Consider the following 20551-nt stretch of genomic DNA (forward strand, 5'->3'; position numbering starts at 1 on the left):
TCACAGATTTGCCCTGTCCTTTGGAAAGCTGCATCCGGCTGCTCCTTGCTTCCCCTCTAAGCACTGTTAGCAGCGGTGTGTGTGATTCAGAAGCTGCAAGTAAGGAACAATCTGCAGCAACATATTTATGCTGCTGCAAAGAGGGCACCTGGAAAGACTGACACAAATTCAGATATCAGTGGCTCCCATAATTCTTTCTTGGCAGGAAGGATGGACAAATGACCTAATAGGTCTTTTTCATCTGGAATATCTATGAACCTGAAAAGGGTGCTGAATCGATTTCCTAAAATAGCACTTTCATCACCCGACTGTGTTTCTTAAACTGATGCATCAAGACCAGAGCATTTCTATGCTCACTCAACTTCATTATTTGTCCCCATGAACTCCTCTGGAGTTGCCAGCATTTGAAAAAAAACCCTGAAGGTGAATGATGACAGAGCTGGAGACCTGGGGCCCATTGATCGATCTCCTCCGTCTAATATGATTAAAATATTTGCTCGGATACATGCTGCGTATCACTGTCCTATATTACTGTTTCTACTATGAATATAAACAACTGACTGACGGATGACAAAGCAAATTACTGCAGGCTTTTGATAAACATGAAGAAGGTACTTGTTTATGCAAATATAACTAGGGGCTGTAATTTTACCACCCTTTGAGAAACAGCTTCCAGCACTCCTTCAAGTCTCTTTGCCTGTGCATGGAAGTCTCCCTGTTACGGGCGGCAGGGAGGAACACCTATCCCTCCTTCCAGAGATGGGATGCAGTGACCTTCCTTCCCTCCGTGTTCTCGGGGGGAATATCACCATGTCCTCTTGGTACGGAGAAGAAATTCAGATTGTTTCTTGTATTTCAGAGGGATGGAAACCCACAGAGGACAGTCTGGCTGGTTTCCTCCAGCATTTCTTGGGCTGGACCGCAGAGGTTGGGGGCATTACCGGGCACGTCCACTGCAAGCAGCGGAGCAAGGCGCAGACGTGGTGGGCTAGTGCCAGGCTGGGCTGCTGTGTCACCACGTGCGGTCTCACGTCTGGGAGCTGCCCGGGGAGGTGACTGTGCCAGCAAGCTGCCTGCAGCCTGCTCAGCATCGTGCCGGGCACGGCCGAGAAGTTCCCGGTTCTGGAGCTCAGTGCTTTCTGAGCTCTCACTCGGCTGCACGCCGGGGACGTGCCCCTTGTCTTGCCTTGCTCCACCGGCAACACCATGTTTCCGACCTCCCAGAGATGCTACCTTGATAGGTCTTTGTGAAAAGCAGGAATTACAGCAGCAGGAGCATTAGAATAAATAGCAAGACAAGATAATTTCCAGGCCTTGTTATGAGAAAGAAAAAAACAGCAGGAAAAGGGGCAGAAACATGCTGCTGCTGGGAGTGATAGGACAACAGGACCTCTTCAGCACCGCACCTTTCCAAAAACGGGACTAAGGCTGGGGTGAGGAAGACCAAGCTCTCCAGTCTTGGCCAGCCGTAATTGTCTCTGGACTCACAGTCCTGTTCAAGCAGAAATATCTGTTGTCCTCGGGTTTCACCTCCCAACCCACAGCCTCACACCCAGACCCAGCTCCCTGTGGGATCCGTGATGAGCTGCAGATAGCGGAGCTCCATCCTCAAAGCAGCTCGGTGAGAAGGCTCCTTCCTTGTGCTGTGGCCTCATGAACTTCACGTCTTACACGGTAGGTCTGATGTGTTAAGATGAGCCCACGCGTTCATCGCATGGCCCGGCACAGTGTTGTCTCCACGGGTGGAAAAGAAGACGCCGGCACGGCAGGGAAGCAGGAGATCAGGTCGGAGAGCCAGCTAAGCAGTAAGCACAGCTGGGGTGACCACAGAAAGAGAAGCAGGGCAGCCGCATCACTGGAGTGAGGTTTAGATAATTTTGCTTGCTTAAGCACTTTTCAGCATTGATGAGGAAATCCCACACGGTTCATCTATGGAGAAAAGGCATTTTATCAAACTATGTTTTTATACAAATTAATCAATAAATGGTGTTTGAATGGTAACATTTCTAAATTCCTTAACTGGTAGCATGCCTGCAGTCTGATGTTAGCAGAGCCATTTAAGTGATTTGCAGCCTTGTACTCAGCCCAAAACCCATCTGTCATCCTGTCTGTAATTTAGTCTTGCTCGGAAGATGAAACATCTTTTCAAAATTCATCACAGTTAGTGAAATGGAAATAGCTACATTTCTATTCAGCCTCTTTTTATATTTTTCTTTGGCTTTTCCCCCTCATTCTGAGAGCATAATAACCACTAGGAAAAGCTATTTCAACAAGCATCTCTTGATTCTCCGGTGCTCAGTTAGGACAGACCTCTGCTATTCCTTTCCCTTTACCCTCTTGTGACCAGATGAGGAATATGATTTTACAATGATTTTCTAAAAATTTAGGGTTTCACTTCAGCACTTCCAGCCTCACCCTGGAGACACTTACATGGGAATGATTTCTACTGAACAGTTCTTTATAATTGAAGAAAAAAAAAAGGTCGCTCTGCTTATTCAAGGAGGAAAATGACCTTCTACCTGCGATGGAGCGCAGGATCCTTCCTTTGACCTTGCTGCTGGGTATGCTGAAAAATAATAATGGGATAATCCTATCCATATGCCCACGTACTTGTTACCAGCCTGGGTGGGGCTCTGCATATTGAGCAGGGCTTTGCAGCTAGAAGTGGGCACTGATTTTGCTAGGTTGGGGGAAAAAAGTATGCCTCCCCTCCTCCCACCTATCTGTCTTTACCTGCCATTTTCTAGCTAAGCTCTGCAAAGTCGTGTGCTTAATTCTCTTTCCCTGAAAGCCCTCTCTCCACCATCCATCGCCCGGTCCCACACTAATGCCATCCCTCTGTCTCCTTCCTCACACAGCTGCCTCCTGCAAGCTCCATCTCTGCATTTTTTTTCCCTGCGGTGCAGCATCGGAAAGTCTCGATGCCAAGTGTTTGTCAAGGTTGTCCAACCAGCCTGGAGTACAACTAGACATGGAACTTTATTCTGCTGTCCTCAAGGTCCTGCTTTTTTTATCAGACTTTTCTCCCTGTTCGGCTACAATGTTTGAAATCGAAATGTTAGCTCCATCTCAGCTTTGCTATCACACGAACCAAGTGGAAATCTGCTGATGAAAACTCCCATGTACTTCAACCGGGCTAGGATTTCAGCCGGCTGTCTCTTTGAAATACATCTTTCAGTACTGGATCCTTGCCTCACACACTGCTGGGGAAGTCAGTCCTTGGGTAAGGTCACTGGCAGCTTCCAACCCACCTATTTTACTGTGTTTCTTGTGTTTCTGAAATCATATTCTGACAATGCACTGGCGTACAAAGACAACCTCGGGTCTTCAACCAGCATCCTGCAGCGAACCCTTGACGCAGAGCGTATCACTGGAGTTTAGTGAGGACACTGTACACAGCGCAATCCCACATCAGAGTAATATATAAATGCAAGTCTATATATTAAAGGGTGTAGCATTTTTTTGAAGATGTCTTTCACAGTCTGCCACTCTAAATATACAGAAACACACTGCCAGCAGTGGAAGAAGACGGATGCCCATCCATGCCTGCCAATACTTGTGTAGGGTTCGTGCAGCACGCAGCCACCTCCGCTAGCCCTGAGCTTTCCCTTCGGTCGTGCAGCGAGCGGGAGATGCATTCTGTGTGCCAGGGAGAGCTGGCGGGACTTTGCTACATTCCACTTAGCTCTGTAGCCGAGACGGTTTGGAAAGATCTGGGTCAGGTTCAAAGGAAAAGCAATTTAGCAGGCAAAGCACCAGGTTTTTTTCCGAATGCGCTTGTAAGAATGAGGCACGGTATGCAGCCAGGAGCAGCTCTCGCCCTGTCCGCAGCAGAGCACACGGACCCTGAAAAGGGCAAAGCTCCTTTTCGTCCTGCAGCCCGTCCTGCTGGGACACGAGGGCTCTGACCCACGGAGTGCTACGAAGGAACCGAAAAGAGCAAGAGAAGGGGATGCAGAGACCAAGTGCTTTCTCCAGCACTACCAATACCTTACTGGGTAGCCCTGGGCCTGTTGCTGTACCTTTCTTGATGTTTTTTTTTCCTGTTGGTAAAAATGAGGCTGGTGGTACGAACTTCCTCGCCGGGTCCTTTGGTCAGTCATGCAGCTGCATTAGCCGAGTATTCTCACCTTGGATGTCACGTTTGCATACCTGGTTCCTATGGCTCCTCTCTACTTCTGGCCTGCCCTCCTTGGTCCTATTTCCTTTGCATCCAGGAAAATCACAAGCATCTGCTACCCAGAGTCAGCGGCTTGCGCAGATTATGCAGCTTCTGAGAGTGTCGGCCTATTTTATTTTGTCAATATGAAGACAGAGGCTGTGTTTACCACCTGAGCTGCTGCAATATCCTCTGAGGCGCTTGGAGGAAGACCTGTATATCTCATGCTTTTGTACTCTGCCAGACACAAAGACAAAGAGGGAAGAGCAAATTCCAGGAAGAAAGGGTACATCATGAACTAAAACTTAGTTTGCCTGCTATAGGAGGTCTACATCTTAACCTTGTAATGACACAAAGAAAGAAATAATGAGCTTGGGGTGCTTTGTACAATAAAGCTGCATTAGAACTGGGCACTTCAAAATAGCACAGGAAAAAGGGGGCCAAGACAGTGCTGCATGAGTCTGGTGGTCCTAGGGGGGAATAATGAAAAAGTGAGGATATATGAATTGGAATCCTGATTTTGCAGGTGAGGTCCAGCTCTTGGAAAGAAAGATGAGGGACCTGAGAGAGTGCTGTGACACCCGGCTGACTCATCTATGCATGGAATGAGTCAAAGATAAAACACCTATTTATCCAGAAGGACAAATTATCTTTTTTTTTTTCTTTTCCTGGGGGAAATACAGGGTAATTTTGTTGGTAACACCAGAATTATCTGCAGATTCACTGGTCTGAATGGGCTCAGCATCTTCCCCTGTGTAAGATGAGGGCTGCAGCACTGAACAGACCAGTCAGCAGTGTGAGAAAGGTAAGAGTTTGCTTGCCAGAAGATGATAATAGCAGTGAAAAGGAGATTTTCAGAATTCAGGTCCATGGGTGACTGGCTCCACGTACAAAAATTTTCATAAAAAGGCTTTTAGTTCCTAAGTTGTACTCATTTCTGGGCAACACAGATTATCACACTTTGCCTTTCATATTTGCTTGCTTGCCAGGTTATATTAGTTGTTAAAAAGACCTTGCCTCTAAGGCTTTCTGTGCCCACTATGCTGCTGCACAAAATGGCAATACTCTTGCCTGTTCCTGAAATGTCAAAATGTATTTTTCTCCTATGGGATAGAAGTAATTTCTGAAAAACAGACATTTAAATACTCAGCTAAAATGAGCATTTTCATCATATTGATCAAACCAGACTTCAATCTTCTATTCCTACTTCTATCTTCATTTTTGCATATTGTATTTTTGTATATAGCATCCATAGGCACAGCCCCAAAATATTAAAAGGAGATAGTAGTAGTTGAAGACAGCATTGTGACCATTACTTGCTCTTAACACCAGTTTACATTTGATTTTCATGGAAATTCATTAGTAGTGAGGCAATCATTTAGACCATCTTCTGAAGGATTATTCCTAATAATTTATGTTCTAGTGTTCTGGCCAGCCAACCTTCGAAGTTCATCCAGCTTTTAAAAGCTGGATTAAACAGTTAGGCAAGACAAACATGAAGGTGATTCATATCACCTCATTTTAGCCATCCCACCAAAAAAAGACACTCCCCCTAAACCCTGCAATCTATTCTTCAGTGAAACAGTTTGGGAGATTGGACAAAATTCACTAAAAAACTCTTCACAGAATATCTGAAAATAATTTGATGAGCTGCTGAACCATGGTGTTTATCCTCTCATCTGTCTTGAATTTGTTTGCACTCACTGCCATGATTTATATCAGAAATTTGCTGTCGGAACACGCATCTGAGCCACATCACATGGGTTACACTGGCGACATCCTGCCAGCTGTGTCATTGTGTCTCACATCACAAACTGCAGATGTGTAACAGAGCAAGATGCATCTTTAACGCAGCAAGGATTACACTAAGCCACAACATAGATTCCATATACAGTATGCTACGTTAAAAAGAAGCAATAAAAAAAGAGGGACTATTTCTAAAAACCGAACTGGCTCTTTCTTTGCAGAAATGTTGGAACAGCATCAAATATTCCAGCCAAGTATGTGCAGGCTGATATTCCTGTGCCCCTCAGTGTGCTCCTCTACAAGTTGCAGACTGAGCATTTCATTTTTTTCATTCTCACCTACAGATGCCCCGGACTCAATTCTTGTACACATGCAGAATAAGAAACAACAGCATTGGTTCGGACAGTTTTGTCCTTCGGAAAACCAAACTGCCGGGGAGAAAACAAAATTCCATCATTTTCGTAGCTGCTCCGTAACGACATCAAGTGTCAGCCCCGCAGGCTCTGGGGCAGAGCAGAGGGGTTTGGTGAACTGCTGACCAAGCACGCAGGAAGCAGTCTAGCCACTGCAACATGGAACTTGGCACAGATTAATTTGTCCTGCTGAGAAGCATACATTATATATAATGCCAAGACATGGCGAAAATGAATGGCTCGGAATGCCTTCTCACTTTGGAAACCCATTGTCAGATCTCAGGTAGCAAAATTCAGTCTCAGCGTGGAGCTTCAGGATGGATTAGTACTTTCTTGCACTCCTCCCCAGTATGCCTCTTTGGGACTGCTGCTCAGAGAGTTTGCAAGAGGAACTTTAATTTGAGATGCACTACAGAAATGCCAGATTACGCAGCAACTTCCCTGCCAGGAGATATTCTTCTCCCCCCCCCAGCCTGCAGGAATACTTTCAAGCCCGGTAACTCGCTGTTGTTGGCAGTGTTGATAGACCAAGAGAATAATGTTCAAAAGCAAGAGGTACCCTCTAACCTGTGACCTTTCCTATCAAGTTAACATACAGTGGTGGTGCAAAATGCAGCAGCCTGCAGATAAACGGAGACTCTGAGTTTCCAGTGCTGTCAGTCTGGTACTTTTTCTGAGCTCTGAATTCTCCTGAAAATGTAAATGGGGGTGGTGAGGAGGAGAGCTAAAGGCAAAAATGGTATCTTTGCTTCCCATCAAAATGCTAAAATTACATCCTTTTTAGTAAGAACTTCCATTCAAGAGTAATTTCAACTATGAGAGACAAGTACATTGTTGTTAATGGAATCATTTATCTTTTTTTTTTTCTTTTATCAGGAGAGAAAATAAACCGGCAAAGAAATTCTAGGATAATATAAAACCACTTAATTAAAATATAGCATTCCATATAAGTTTGTTAGGCTTTTTTCTCTTGTGCTTGAGATGCTTCTAGCCAAAACTCTGGCAAGTTATAAATAAACAGATCAAGGTATCACAAACATTTTTTCTTCTCTTCAGGAGCGGATATAGAAACAACAATCTAAAAGGGAACGGGGACAGAATGATCTCTAGTTGCTGCAAGGACTGCCTGCTCTAAGTTGGAATTATGGGATTTTTATGCATCATCTGACCTTGGTCATTGAATGGATGAAATGAAGAAAAAAGGCAAGATACAGTTTTCTTGCTTAAAAGAATTAATAATTTATAGCAACAGCATGCGATGTGTGATAGTATAAAAGCACAAGAAGAGGCATATGATGCCTGCGGGTGGTGAAAGGAGATGGGCTCTTACCTGGTTGCCCTCATTCTGCTGGTGCTTCCACTGCGTCTGAGCCTTGTCTGGATAAGGACTGCAGAACCAGGCTTGCATCTGCTTTGGAGTCCTTGGCTGAGATGAAGCGATTCACCTTCCTACTTTTCTCTGCCAGAGAGGGTTTTCCCAATGTTCACACAGGACCAGACCTTTGCTAGGCGTGCTGAGAAACCTCAGCCATTACAATCTACATGAAGAAAAGGTGGAAGAAAGGAAATGTCATTATTCCCATTACAGGGAGAAGGAACAAAAGCCCAGAAGATGCAGAGCATGCAGAATTAAATCTCAACCTGTTGAGTTCCAGCCCGTTGCTGAAATATCTGCCCAGACTTTCTCTCTGCAAAAGCTCTGGCTGTTACTCTCAACTTTAAGACCCCACGACTAAACTCTGCCAAAACATTTATGGAGTGTCTGCGTGTGTGAGCATGTGTCTGTCATTGAGCGGGGAGAAGAGGAAGGGGAAAGAAGAAAGAATATGAGACAGAGCAGGAATTCAGAATAAAATACTGATACCTGTCACTGCCCTCAATAGCAGAGTTACAGTATCGGCATTGTGCATTACCTTTTTTCTTGTGATAAGGCAATTGAAGGAGGATATATAAACAAGTGGTATTGAGCACTGAGCTCAAGGACCTTGGTTTCTTGTAGACTCCTTGTAGCTGTGAGCGCTCACTGAAGGCTATCCCAAAACTGGGCCATCGATAAGCTCTCTCTTCTGCCTGGAGTGTTTTGTTACCTGATAAGAGAGAGGTGCTTCTTCCTGTGGTCTCGCTTATGTGCCCATGTGTCTGGTTTACAGAGCCGGCAGGAACCGTGTTCTCTGTTCTCCACTTCTCCCTCGACTGAGCAAAAATCCACCAGCGGCTTACGATGTCGAGTGGGAGGAATGGCACAGGCAAGAGACAGACTGGTAGGCAGGCAGACAAAAAAGCATGAGCTCATAATTACGACTTCCTTCAGAGAAGAAGGCAAGATTGTCTGGATTTTTCTCCCAACGTTTGAGATCCTGCAAATGAAGATTTAAAATAATTCACATGAATATTGCATCTAAGGAATGGCATAGCATATTTTCACATAGCCCATTTCTTCTCTCCTCAGCATCTCTCACCTGAAAATAGTGGTGCTAAATGGCACTAAGGAGGGAAAACCTTACCCAGACAAGTTGCTTGACTGCTAAAAATCCATTCTACCCACACACCATCTCTGTGAAAAGTTCAGTGTGATCTGAAATTCACATGAATCAAGGAAAACCACACTTTTCCTCCCTTCCTTCCTTGCCTCCTTCCTCTCTTTCTTTCTCTCGTTCTTCCTCTTTCTTTTTCTTTTCCTTCCTTCCTTCCTTCTATCTTTCTTTCTTTTTTTCTTTCTTTCTGACCAATACATTAGAAACTATGAGGGTGAAATGAATTAAAAGCAAAAATCTTTATTGCTTAGGGTTATTTGTTGCTTCTCCAGAGAATTATTACTAAACCAACTCACATAAGTACAGGCCACTTGCAATGTGGATCCCAGCACTGGAAGTGCTTTCCCATGTGGATATGCAGCTGTAGAAAAAGGAGCACAAACAAAACCTGGAAGTCCAGGAAATTTCCCTGTTCTTAACGTTCAGAAAACATAGTTGTGGCCAATCACGCAATAGAGCTTTATTTAATTCCATTGACTGGGAATAAAAGAGAATTGAAGAAACATGAGTGAGTGAATAGCAAAAGCAGTGTCCTGTGAGAGTTAAAAGGAAGGACTTGCTCAGTGTGATGACATTCTGACTTTAAGGACTAAGCACCCATTTTATTTCAGCTGCTCCAGAGTTTTTCTTACATAGTTCTATTGCAAATCCTTATTCTTGTTTTTTTTTTAACTCTCCTAAGCTGCCGTAAGTTCAACAGTATTCTTAGAGGGATTCTGACTCCCTTATTTTTTCCCATGAAAGGATGCTCCTCTAAGCAGAAGTAGGTATCATGTTTTCTTCCCACCACCCTTGCTCCTGTCATCGGCTATTTAATTCAAATCTGAGTTATTTAAGGGATTTAGGAGGTTGGCTTTCTAAACCCTGCTTAAATCAAATTAAATTAAAACCACATTCTGAATAGTATCTAAATTCAAAATGAGGGCAACTCATCTTCTCCTGCCCCAAAAAAAACAAAAAGCAAGTTATCAAGTTCTGGTTTTGCCTGGAGCTCAAGACTTTCACTGTCTCCCTGATGTGCCTGGGTGGGATCAACTCCAGACTGACCCTCGAACATCTCTGTGGCTTTGGGTTGAGAGATTTTCAGGCCACAAACACCCTTTCCCATAAAGCCATGTTACTCTGTGGAGCAGAAGGAGAGTTTTGGCATGTGAGCATCCTCCACTGAGCAGCTCTGCTGCTGAGTTGGGAATGTAAATAAAAGATTTCCTCGTTGATGATCCCTCCTGCATCAGGAAAAATAAACACCTTGGGGGGGGTCCCCTCCCTGCAAGTACCTGCTGCAGCACAGCCTAACGGCTCAAGGAACTTCATAGACAATGTGTTTCTCTCCTAGAAACTTTGGACCTAATTTACCTTTGCTCGTCAGCAGATGACTGATGAGTTTTTTTAGGGCCTCTGATCAGTAGCCATTTGTAATCTCTAAGCAGCCTGATTTTAAGCTAGTAGAGACAGGGTATGTACTTTAGCTTATGACAATGTTTTGGCTAGTTGTATTTCAGGTTGACTGGCCCACCAAAACTATAAACCACAGGGCTCTTTTAGAGGGGTTATAATTACGTGGAGAGGTTTAGTTAGCAAGAGGAAAGGGAGTGTGCCCTTCCTCCTCTTTATTTGGAATCTGTGGAAACTATTGATTTTGGGGGAGGTATAAAAATCAGATAATTCTTTTTTGAAAAAGTCTCACATTTATTTGATCAGCTCTAGTTCGTTTTCAATACACATAACACCTGCCTCCAAGTCACTCCAGAAATATTAATTTTCCCCTAATCTTTGAATAAAAAATGGGAGACATCTTACCCAACAACCAGAATGGATAACTGTTAACCAAACTTCCATCCCTCCTTTAGAGCCATTTTCAAGTTTTTATGGGATTTTTGTCCTAGCTCCTCACATTTTTGTTAGTACTATTATTGCTAAGGAAAAAGAAACAATAGCAATAATAGTAACAGTAACGCTAATAATAATAATAATAATGATAATAAAAATTATGTCTGACACCTTTCAGTCTAGAAAACTAGATTTCAGTTTTCTCTTTTTATTTTCACTCATTTTCCATTCTGACTTTTCTTCTATTTTTTTCCTCTTTCATGAATCTACTATCCCATTCATCTTCCTTTCCTGGCACTTTCTTGCCTCATTCCACTTTGGCCTTGTAGCTCACACACTGGCCATTTGGTTGCTGTTCCTGATCTTTGCTTCTCACGCTAGAAAGAACAACTCTTTGGTTCCAGAGGAAGCTACCAAAGACCACTGCTCATCTCACATGCAAAGATGAGTGAAACTTTGATGATAACAAAGCCTGAGTTAATATCTTCTTGGATCTGTTGGCTTAGAGGGTACATTACCTTCCAGCAGACTTTCCCAACTGGATAACTGTGTACATTTCAATATAACCATTAATCACATACTTCTAATTCTTTGTTGCACAGAACCATTGCTCTGTTGAATATGCAGAAAGAGCACTGACTTAGGCAGGAGTATGGAAAAAGAAAAGGAAAGGCAAAAATTCTTTAACTGTGTTAAAAATACTATAAAGCATTTGAATGCACACAGGAGAACTATGTATTCTTCCTAGGTTTACTAGAACTTGGTGGCACTTTGGGAAAAGGATGTTGAACCAGATGGCAAAGATATATTTTAAAGTATCTTGAAAAGAAGAATCTGTTGCTTTCAGAATACAATAGATTTAATTCAATATTTGGTTGAACTGACAGTATCTGAAGGTTAATCTCTGAAGTTTCCTTCTCATCCAGCCGTGACTCTTACAAAATGTCTGAAACACTCATGAGAAAAATATGACTAAAGCTGATACCATTTCCCTGTTGTTTTGTTAACGTTTGAGGTTATTATCTTTATCTGCTACTCTTTTTTAGCTCCCATTGCAGAAAAACAAGAAATGTCTGTCTTATATCATGAATTTTTAAATTTTCACGAAGATGGGATCTTTCAAAATCGAAGGCCCCATTGTATGAGGCCAGTGTAGGCAAAATTGGTCTTGAAGGTGGGTCAGCCCAGAATGCAGTCTGTGCTAGGTGTTCTTCAGTCTCCTCTCTTTCACTTCGTATGAATTACCAGGAAGAAAGAGGACCAATTTATCTAATATTCTCTGGGAAAACCCTCCTCATTAGTATTAGCTATAGGAAGGCCATGTCAGATCCCCAAAGACTTTCCCAACAGAAATCAATGAAATACGTATATTTCCAATAAAAGCAAAGATTTTTGAGAATTCACGCTTTCCAGTGAACAGCTGTTTCATTGGAAAATTCCTGGCCAGCTGTAGCATTATGGAAAGACAAGGTCATCATGACTTGGTGTTGTCATCTCCTGTTCCTTGGAGGATTAATATGGATCAGTAATAACTGCAGCAGTCAGAGCAATTAATAATTGAAAAGGTTCTAATGAGCACATTGATGAAGTCAGCAGAGTCAGAATTTTCTTACTCATAATATTTTTGCCTCTTTTTGATCCTTTTTACACCATTGTGCTGAGCAAAAAATTGAGTTTTTCTGCTTGTAAGCCCTGATTATCCTTTAATAAATGGAATTATGTTTGATAATACTATGACTGCAAGTAGGTGCCTGGCCATTAAAATTCTGCCTGAGTTTCCCCCGTTTTCCTGAAACCTGTGCTTCTCCTTTGAAGTTCCATGAAGTTCATTAATTTAGGGACCTGAGACCATCTTTATTCTGTACATTAGTTTATCCATGAAATATGCTGGTCATCAAAGAAGGGTGACTACACATTCCTTGTACATGGCTTTCTTCTTCCTTCAGCTTCAGGCTGAGCAATCCGACCTGGTTAGGCCCTTTACAATGCTTGCATGGCCTCTCGTAACATCCACCAGGAACAGAGAAAAATGTTACTCTCTAGGTTCATCTGCTATCTTAATCTTTGACATAAAGTCAGCTTGAGCTGTAATCCAGGAAATCCTTGCTAGATGCTTAGGCTGATGCTCTTTATGGTCTTCCTCTGCTGAGGGCTCTGGGCTGGATGCTGTCTTAATAAAATGACTGTGCTGCGTAGGGGAGCTCCTGCCTCTCAGATTGACTCTGCAGGGAACAGAAAAAACCTGCACTGAGAGTGGTCTGTGGTTGGTTAAGTGCAGGATAAGGAATGATAGGGCGAAAGAGGAACAAGAAAAAAAGTAGGTAGTCTCATTTTCCCAGCTGCCTCATCCTTTCCCTTTGGAAAACCCTTCCAGCACTACATACTTACTACCCAAAATGTCTTTGGGGCTTTACTAGAGATACCTTAAATCAGAGTTGTTTGCCTTGTTGTTTATTTTTTCACCACTGTACATTTCATTTATGGCTCCTGCAAAATGCCACCTGTGCTTGACAGGGATTATTCTGAATGCAAAGCACAGATTAAATGCAAGGTCGAGAGCCCTGAAAAGTGTTCTAAAAGCATGCCATAATCATGAAGTTAAGAAAGGGATGCACAGCCTGCAAGCCTAAAATTTTCCCCTAAAATTACACAGTGGCCATTAGTAGCCACCCGTCTACTTGAGGAACTTCTGAAGCACACCAGGCCCCCGTGGAAAGGAGGAGGGAACTGAAAGAGAAGCAGTATCAAGCTGCAGTTCGCAGGGCTGCAAGCAGAAATTTCTGTTTCCAACAGGAAGAAACCAATTTGTCAAGGTAAGAAATAGTACAGAATAATACATAATGTCTCTTGGTGGACAGGAATATTGGAGCAGAGTAGTAAGTGGTATTTTCTACCCATGAAGGCAAATGCATCAAAATAGCCAATGTGGGAGAGAACTGGGAAGGACGGTAAGTGTGTGGTTGATGGCATGCCATCCCTTAGTAGGGTGCAGTGCATTCCTGCTCCAAGTGACCCACTTAATGGTCGTATACTCCCAGCAAACATGACTAACGCGGACAAGGCAGACATGCTCATACTAAAGAAGAAAAGAACTTCAATTATACTGTTCCAGGGCAATAATCCCATTAAACAAAGGCTGCATACAGATGTGCCACTGAAGGAGAAGCTGTACACTAACAGGATGAAAAATCAAGGCAGGGAGCAATTCTAGGTATCACTGAAAGATGCCGAGCTGTTCAGTTCAGGCTCTATACAGGAGTGCTTCTGAGGACCAGAGCAAAGGCGTGTAACTCTGTCCCTTGCCGATGCATGCTCTGCCTGCTGCTTGCCCTGACCTCTGATAAAGCAAATGTAAAGCTCGCTTTTAAAATTATTGGTCTCTTACACCTATGCCACACGTGTACCTGTGTCAGTTGCTTAAGTGGGAGAGTGCAACCCTGAGCTCCCAAACCCATGGAGGAGCCTAAACCCTGGAGGATTTTTAATCCTTTTCCAATGGCTGTGCAGGATTTTCAATACCTGCTCTTTCCACAGATTCCCTGGAGTGTACAGACACATACCCCAACACTTCAGCCAGCCTTGACAGTATCCCTCCAAGCCCAGAGCAACAAGAGAACAACATTTTACAGTCAACAAGCCAGCTTTGTTATTCTTGCTGAGTAATGCACAAAGACTAAGCCCACAATCACCTATCACTGCTTCTGCTTCAAAATTTTTTTCCAGAACACTCTGAAAGCAAAAAAAAATAAAAGATACACAGTGATAAGTAAGCTACTGGGAGCAAAGAATGTGTTTATACACATAGACAATGCAAGCAGTTAATTAGCTGCAGCTAGTGAATCAAAAATCAGGATGCCACATACATTTTTATTTCCTGAGAAGCTGGTCTCCCATCTTAGTTTTGTCTAAGGTGCCTTTTATTAAGGTACCGAAGTTCAAACAGAAAATAGTTATTGTTTTCGTGGTTTGTAAAACTTTACACCTTTCCTTACAGAACCCTCAGGTTCCGCAGATGCACTACATCGTACCTGCCTTCCCAGCCACCACTTAGCAGATGTTTTCGGTTCCTTGGTAGGAATATGAAAACAAACATGGGTAACGCTAGCGAGGCAGCCTGACCTGAAATAACAATTCTCAATCACAGTTACTGAGTGCAGGAACTGAAGGCTAACGCTGCGTTTGGAGCCAGGTGTGGGGACTTGCACTGAGCTGCAGTACAGCACCAAGGGAAACGGCGCGGGAGCGAGACTCGAGCTGGCTTCAGGCCACGAACGCCATCGCAGGCAGAGACACACCGGAGCGAAGAGCAAGGCAAGACCACGGCCGGGGGCCGAGTTCGGAAGGGCAACGGGTCAGGATTGCCCGGTTTGGTCCTGGTCAAGGAGCCAGCAGGGCCGGGGTCAGACTGGTTATTTAGGAGCAGGAACGTGGGCAGAAGGAACAGAAGTGTGGCTGGTATATTCAGCATCTAATGAGATCCTACGAGACTGAACAGCATCCAGGTGGCTGGCTACCGCTGCCTGCCTCGTGGGATTTGGGAGGAATAGCTGTAAATTTAGATATTTTTGGAGTAAGTAATAGCAGACTCAATTTAATGAAGCAGGATTCCTCCAGTTCATTGAATGTCATGAGCATATATTTGCAAAGCAGTATTTCATCAACTCATATTTTATCATTTAAAAAAAACTAGAGCTCTGAGCATGCTAGACATTCATAAATATTTGGAGCAGTGCTCACCTATGAATTTAGATCCCATTTACAAATGACTTAACTATTGTATCACTATCCCTCTAATACAAATAATTCCACTTTAATGTTATAAACTGTTCTCTAATGTGTGAGGTATTCTAAATACTATGATATTCTAATGCAGATATTCACATCTGAATATCTAATAGGGAACAATGTAAAAAAAAAAAAGCTTTACTGTTAGATTGCATGATGAAATGTAGCAGTTTATAGTAGTAAAGGTTTATATTAGTATTTTATAGTACCTAATATGTTGATATATGAAATGCCACTACTTGGATAGCTACAGATAGTTTAAAAATAATGTTAGCCTAAATGTAACACTGGTTAGGTAGAGAAATCACAAGAGCTCCGAGGTACAACTTACTTCACAAACAGACAAAACTTCTCCAGAACTTTATGAATTCTGGAATTTACTGAAGACTTGTCATAAAATTTATTTATATAACCCTGAATTTACATAGAACATCTCACTTTTATAGAATGAATTTCATTATGCCTGTCCCTTCCTAAATTGAAGGTAAGAATCATTTTTAACTACATCTGTATTGCCAGTGATGGCTGGTGCTTATAAATTATTTATATTGAAATCATATTATTTTTTATTGTGCATTAGCAGTGAATTCATGACTGGCTGATCATCTATTAAGAAATAATCAGAGAATTGGTACTCGGGCCTTTGACACCAGGGGAAAGTTTCTTTCAGAATCCCTTCAGGGATTTTGCAGAAAGCCACTTTTTACCACTTCTTCTGAGTTCCTTGATATTTTATCCACTATTAATTATTCCTCTGGAGTTGAAGAAAAGCTATTCCAAGGTGATGTTTTTTTCAGGAGTTGTTTATGTAACACATGCACATTTGGATTAACAAGTCTGCTTTCTGTCTTTTCTCTCTGCGTAGCTTCACTGTTGGATCAGATTACCTCTTCACCTGTATGGCGTCCTTTTCGGATGAACCCCCCGTGCTTAAATGCTGCTTTATAACCACGTATTTCTAGCTCACCGCAGATTTGTTCACCCAAGGGGCACATACTCACCATAGCAGCTCTAGGCTATTATCTAGACCGTTCAGGAGTCTTGACTGTCTGTCTTGTTCTTCCAGCATTTGCAATAATACTGAGAATTGTGGCTTCCTGGCACAGCAAATTAATGAGAAAAGGTATCCTGAGGACAAAGACCACATCTGCCCCAAAACAGCAGAGCTGCGCTGATGGAAAGGAGCAACACATCTGATAAGATTTGCACATCTGCCCACACCTGGAATTTTGCAGCCACCATCAAGTCCCAGCAGGTAATTCCAGAGCATCTGAGGAAGAAGGGACCCAGGCGGGCACTGAGGGCAGCCAGGCGACCTCGGGGGGAGATGTCACCCTTACAGCCCCAAACCCAGGCAAAACAACCAGACCTTAGGTATACTCTCTGCATTTCAGACCCAGACACCACTGTGGAAAACAGAAAGGAAAAACAGCACTAAACATGCAAAATAAATATACTGGGCAATTTGTGTTCCAGGTGCTCTGGGGCACCACCAGCTTTGGCAGATATGAGCTGCCCCGACTACTTCTGCTGTTCGTCTTCCTTTTCTTCACTTCAGGTGTTCAAAATAGTGCTAGAGAATTGAGGTTGATTCAGTAAATGCACACACTTACCTTTCAGCTCATCCTCTCGGTCGTGTATTGTCAGTAGACAGAAAGAGATATTTCTAGGGCACAAGTCATCCCACCTTCAAGCAGACAATTAAAACAGCCCAGGTGAATTACACTGTACAAGAGTTTATCTTTCTCCACTCTTAAGACAACACAGAAAAGTTGAGATATTGAAGCTGAGAACATCTGAATAGGTGGAATTAATTCTACCCCTTATTTTTAAAGGCTTTGGTTACTTCACGTAGCAAATCCCACAGCTCTCACCAATCTTCCTCTCCTTTGCTCTTCTCCCATCCTTCGCAACTTCCCTTTATTTTTATACCTAGTTTCTGCCCTTCATCCTTTTTTAGCTAATGTAGCAATACCACAGAGTTCTTAAGAATGGCAGGTCTGCTTATTGCAGTGGGAGACACAGAAAGATGAAAAGCAAAAGCATCAAAATAAAGCAACAAAACAAAATGACAAGCAAAAACTCCAAAGCAGTTTTATCAGTACCCTCAGCTTTTAAATACTGTTATATTTCATAAGAAAACTGCCTAAATTAGGCTACAGATATGATTTGAAGTGCATAGAGATTATAAGACTAAATGATGCAGAAGCAGTCTGCTCTTCTGCAGAACACTAAAATGCTATATTTATAACCAGGAGCCAGCATGGCTTTATAGAAAGAGACCTAATAAACAGCAGAGAATATAGCAAACTTTCAGTTCCCCAAGTATGAAGGCTTTCTTTCCCCATGCAAATCTGTCATGCAAATCATGGAGAACAATTTTGATTTGCCTTCTACCTGAACATTTTGGAATAAATCAGACAGACATGTGAGTGTTGTGTATGTTAGACATGCTGTGCTACTGTTCCAGTGATTTTAAATTGATAGTATTACATTGCATTTTTCATTATGAAAAATTTAGCTGAGGTTTCTTTCACAGCTTTTCAATCTTGAATCCTTGAACATCAAATGTCAACAAGGCTTTTACGTAAATATCACAGAATCACAGAATACTTGAGGCTGAAAGGCACCTCTGGTGATCATCTAGTCCAAACCCCTGCTCAAAGCAGGAACAGCTAGAGCAGGTTGCCGAGGGCCGTATGCAATTGGGGTTTGAATATCTCCAAGGATTCAAACTGGCAACATGTGCCACTGTTTGATCACTCCCAGAATGAAGAAGGTTTTTCATAAGTTTAAATGGAATCTCCCATATTTCAATTTGTGCCCTTTGCCCCATGTCTTTTCAATGGGCACCGCTGAGAAGAGTCTGGCTCTGTCTTCTTTCCTACCCCCGAGCACGTGTTCATAAACATTGACAAAATTGCGCTGAGCCTTCTCTTCTTGCGACTAAACAGTCCTGGCTCTCTCAGCCTTTCCTCGTATGAGAGATGCCCCAGTCCCTTAATCAGCTTCCTGGCTCTTTTCCAGACCCGATATATATGTCCATATCTCTTACTGGGGAGCCCAGGACTGGACCCAGCACTCCAGATACGTCTCACCAGGGTGGAGCAGAGGGGAAGGATCACCTCCCTAGACCTGATGCAACCCAGGAGGCTGTTGGCACATTGCTGGCTCATGTTCCACTTGGTGTTCACTGGGACCCCCAGGTCCTTTTCTGCAAAGCTGTTTTCCAGCCTATCACTCCCCAGCGTGTCCTGGTGCCTGGAGTTGTTCCTCCTCAGAGGCAGGACTTTAAATCTCCCTTTGTTGAATTTCATGAGATTCCTGTCAGCCCATTTATCCAGCCTCTCAAGGCAGCGCAAACATCTGGTATATCAGCCAGTCCTCCCAGTTTTGTATCAAGTTCTGCAAACTTGCTGAGGGTGCACGCTGTCCTACCATCCAGGTCATTAATGAAGATGTTAAAGAGTACTGGCCCCAGTGTTGACCCTTGGTGTAAACGACCAGCGCCTGGCCTCCAGCTGGACTTTGTGCTGCTGATCACAACCCTGTGGGCCCAGCCATACGCTAGTTTTCAGTCCACCTCACTGCCCATCTATTTAGTCATCAGTTTGTCTATGAGGATGTTATGGGAGACAGTGTTGAAAGTGTGCTTTCAACATAAGTAAAAATAAACATCCACTGCTGTCCTTTAATCCTCCAAGCCAGTCATTTCATTATAGAAGGCTCCTGGGAGGGTGAGGCACAATCTCCCCTTTGTAAATTCACGCTGACTACTTCCAATCACCTTCTTGTCTTGCATGTGCTTCTAAATGGTTCCCAGGAGGATTTGCTCCATCACCTTCCTGGGGATCAAGGTGAGGCTGACCGGCCTATAGTTCCCTGCATCTTACTTCTTGCCCTTCCTGAAGATAAGAGGGACATTTGCTTTCTTCCAGTCCTCAGTAACCTCCCCTGATTGCCAAGACCCTTCAAAGACAATTGAGAGTGGCCTCACAATGACATCAGCTGCTCACTCAGCACTCATGGCTGCATCCCATCAGGTCCCATGGACTTCTGTGTGTCCGGTTGGTTTAAATGTTCCCTAACTTGATGCTCCTCCACCAAGGATAAGTCTTCCTTGCTCCAAACTTTCCCCCTGTTTTCAGGGACCTGGAATTCCTGAAGGTAAATCTTACCTGTGAAAACTGAGGTGAAGAAGGCATTGCGTGTCTTGGCCATTTCTGTGTCTTTTGTTACAGTTTCCTGGTCCCATTCAGCACTGGGCCCTTCCTGCTGAGATACTTGCAGAAGCCCTTCTGGTGGCCCTTCACGTCCCTTAACAGGTTCAGATCCTGGTAGGCTTTGGCTTTTCTAATGCTACTCCTGCATGCTCAGTGTCTCTGTATTCCTCACAGGTCACCTGTCTCTACTCCCATCTGCTGTTATGCTTCCTTTATATGTCAGAGTTTTGTCAGGAGCTCCTTGTCCATCCACGCAGACCTCCTGCCACCTTTGCTTGACTTCCTGCAAATCAGGATGGATGGCTCTTGAGCTTGGAGGAGGTGGTCCTTGAAAAATTAGCAAACTTGCCTGGACTCCTCTTCTCTGCAGGTCCATCTCCATTGGGATTCCTCTAAGTAGGTCCCTGAGCAGGCCAAAGGCTGCTGCCCTGCAGTTCAGGGTTATGAACCTGATTTTGCCTTGCTCTATCCCCTCAGTATCCTGAACTCCACTATTTTGCAGTCACTGCACCCAAGGTTGCTCCCAAAGGTTGCTTCACGCCCCTGACCAGTTCTTCCTTGGTTATAAGTATGAGGGCCAGCAGAGTGCCTCTCATCATCGGCTCCTTGATCATCGGTGCCAGGAAGTAACCATCAACGCACTCCAGAAGTGCGTTAGTGTACAGGCATTTCAGAGGCACATGGTTGTGCTGATTTCCCAGGAAAAGTGTGAGAGCTTCCCTCATTTTTATTTTATCATGTGAAGTGACCGATAATACTAGAAACAAGGACTCTTCTGTACATAGTTTTACTGTCATGTTAGAGTTAGATACATTAGGACCTATGGGAGGAGCGCAGGCACTACAAGAGATACAGCTTCTT

This window comes from Aquila chrysaetos, chromosome 26 (genome assembly GCF_900496995.4).
Source record: "Aquila chrysaetos chrysaetos chromosome 26, bAquChr1.4, whole genome shotgun sequence".
Taxonomy (NCBI): Eukaryota; Metazoa; Chordata; class Aves; order Accipitriformes; family Accipitridae; genus Aquila; species Aquila chrysaetos.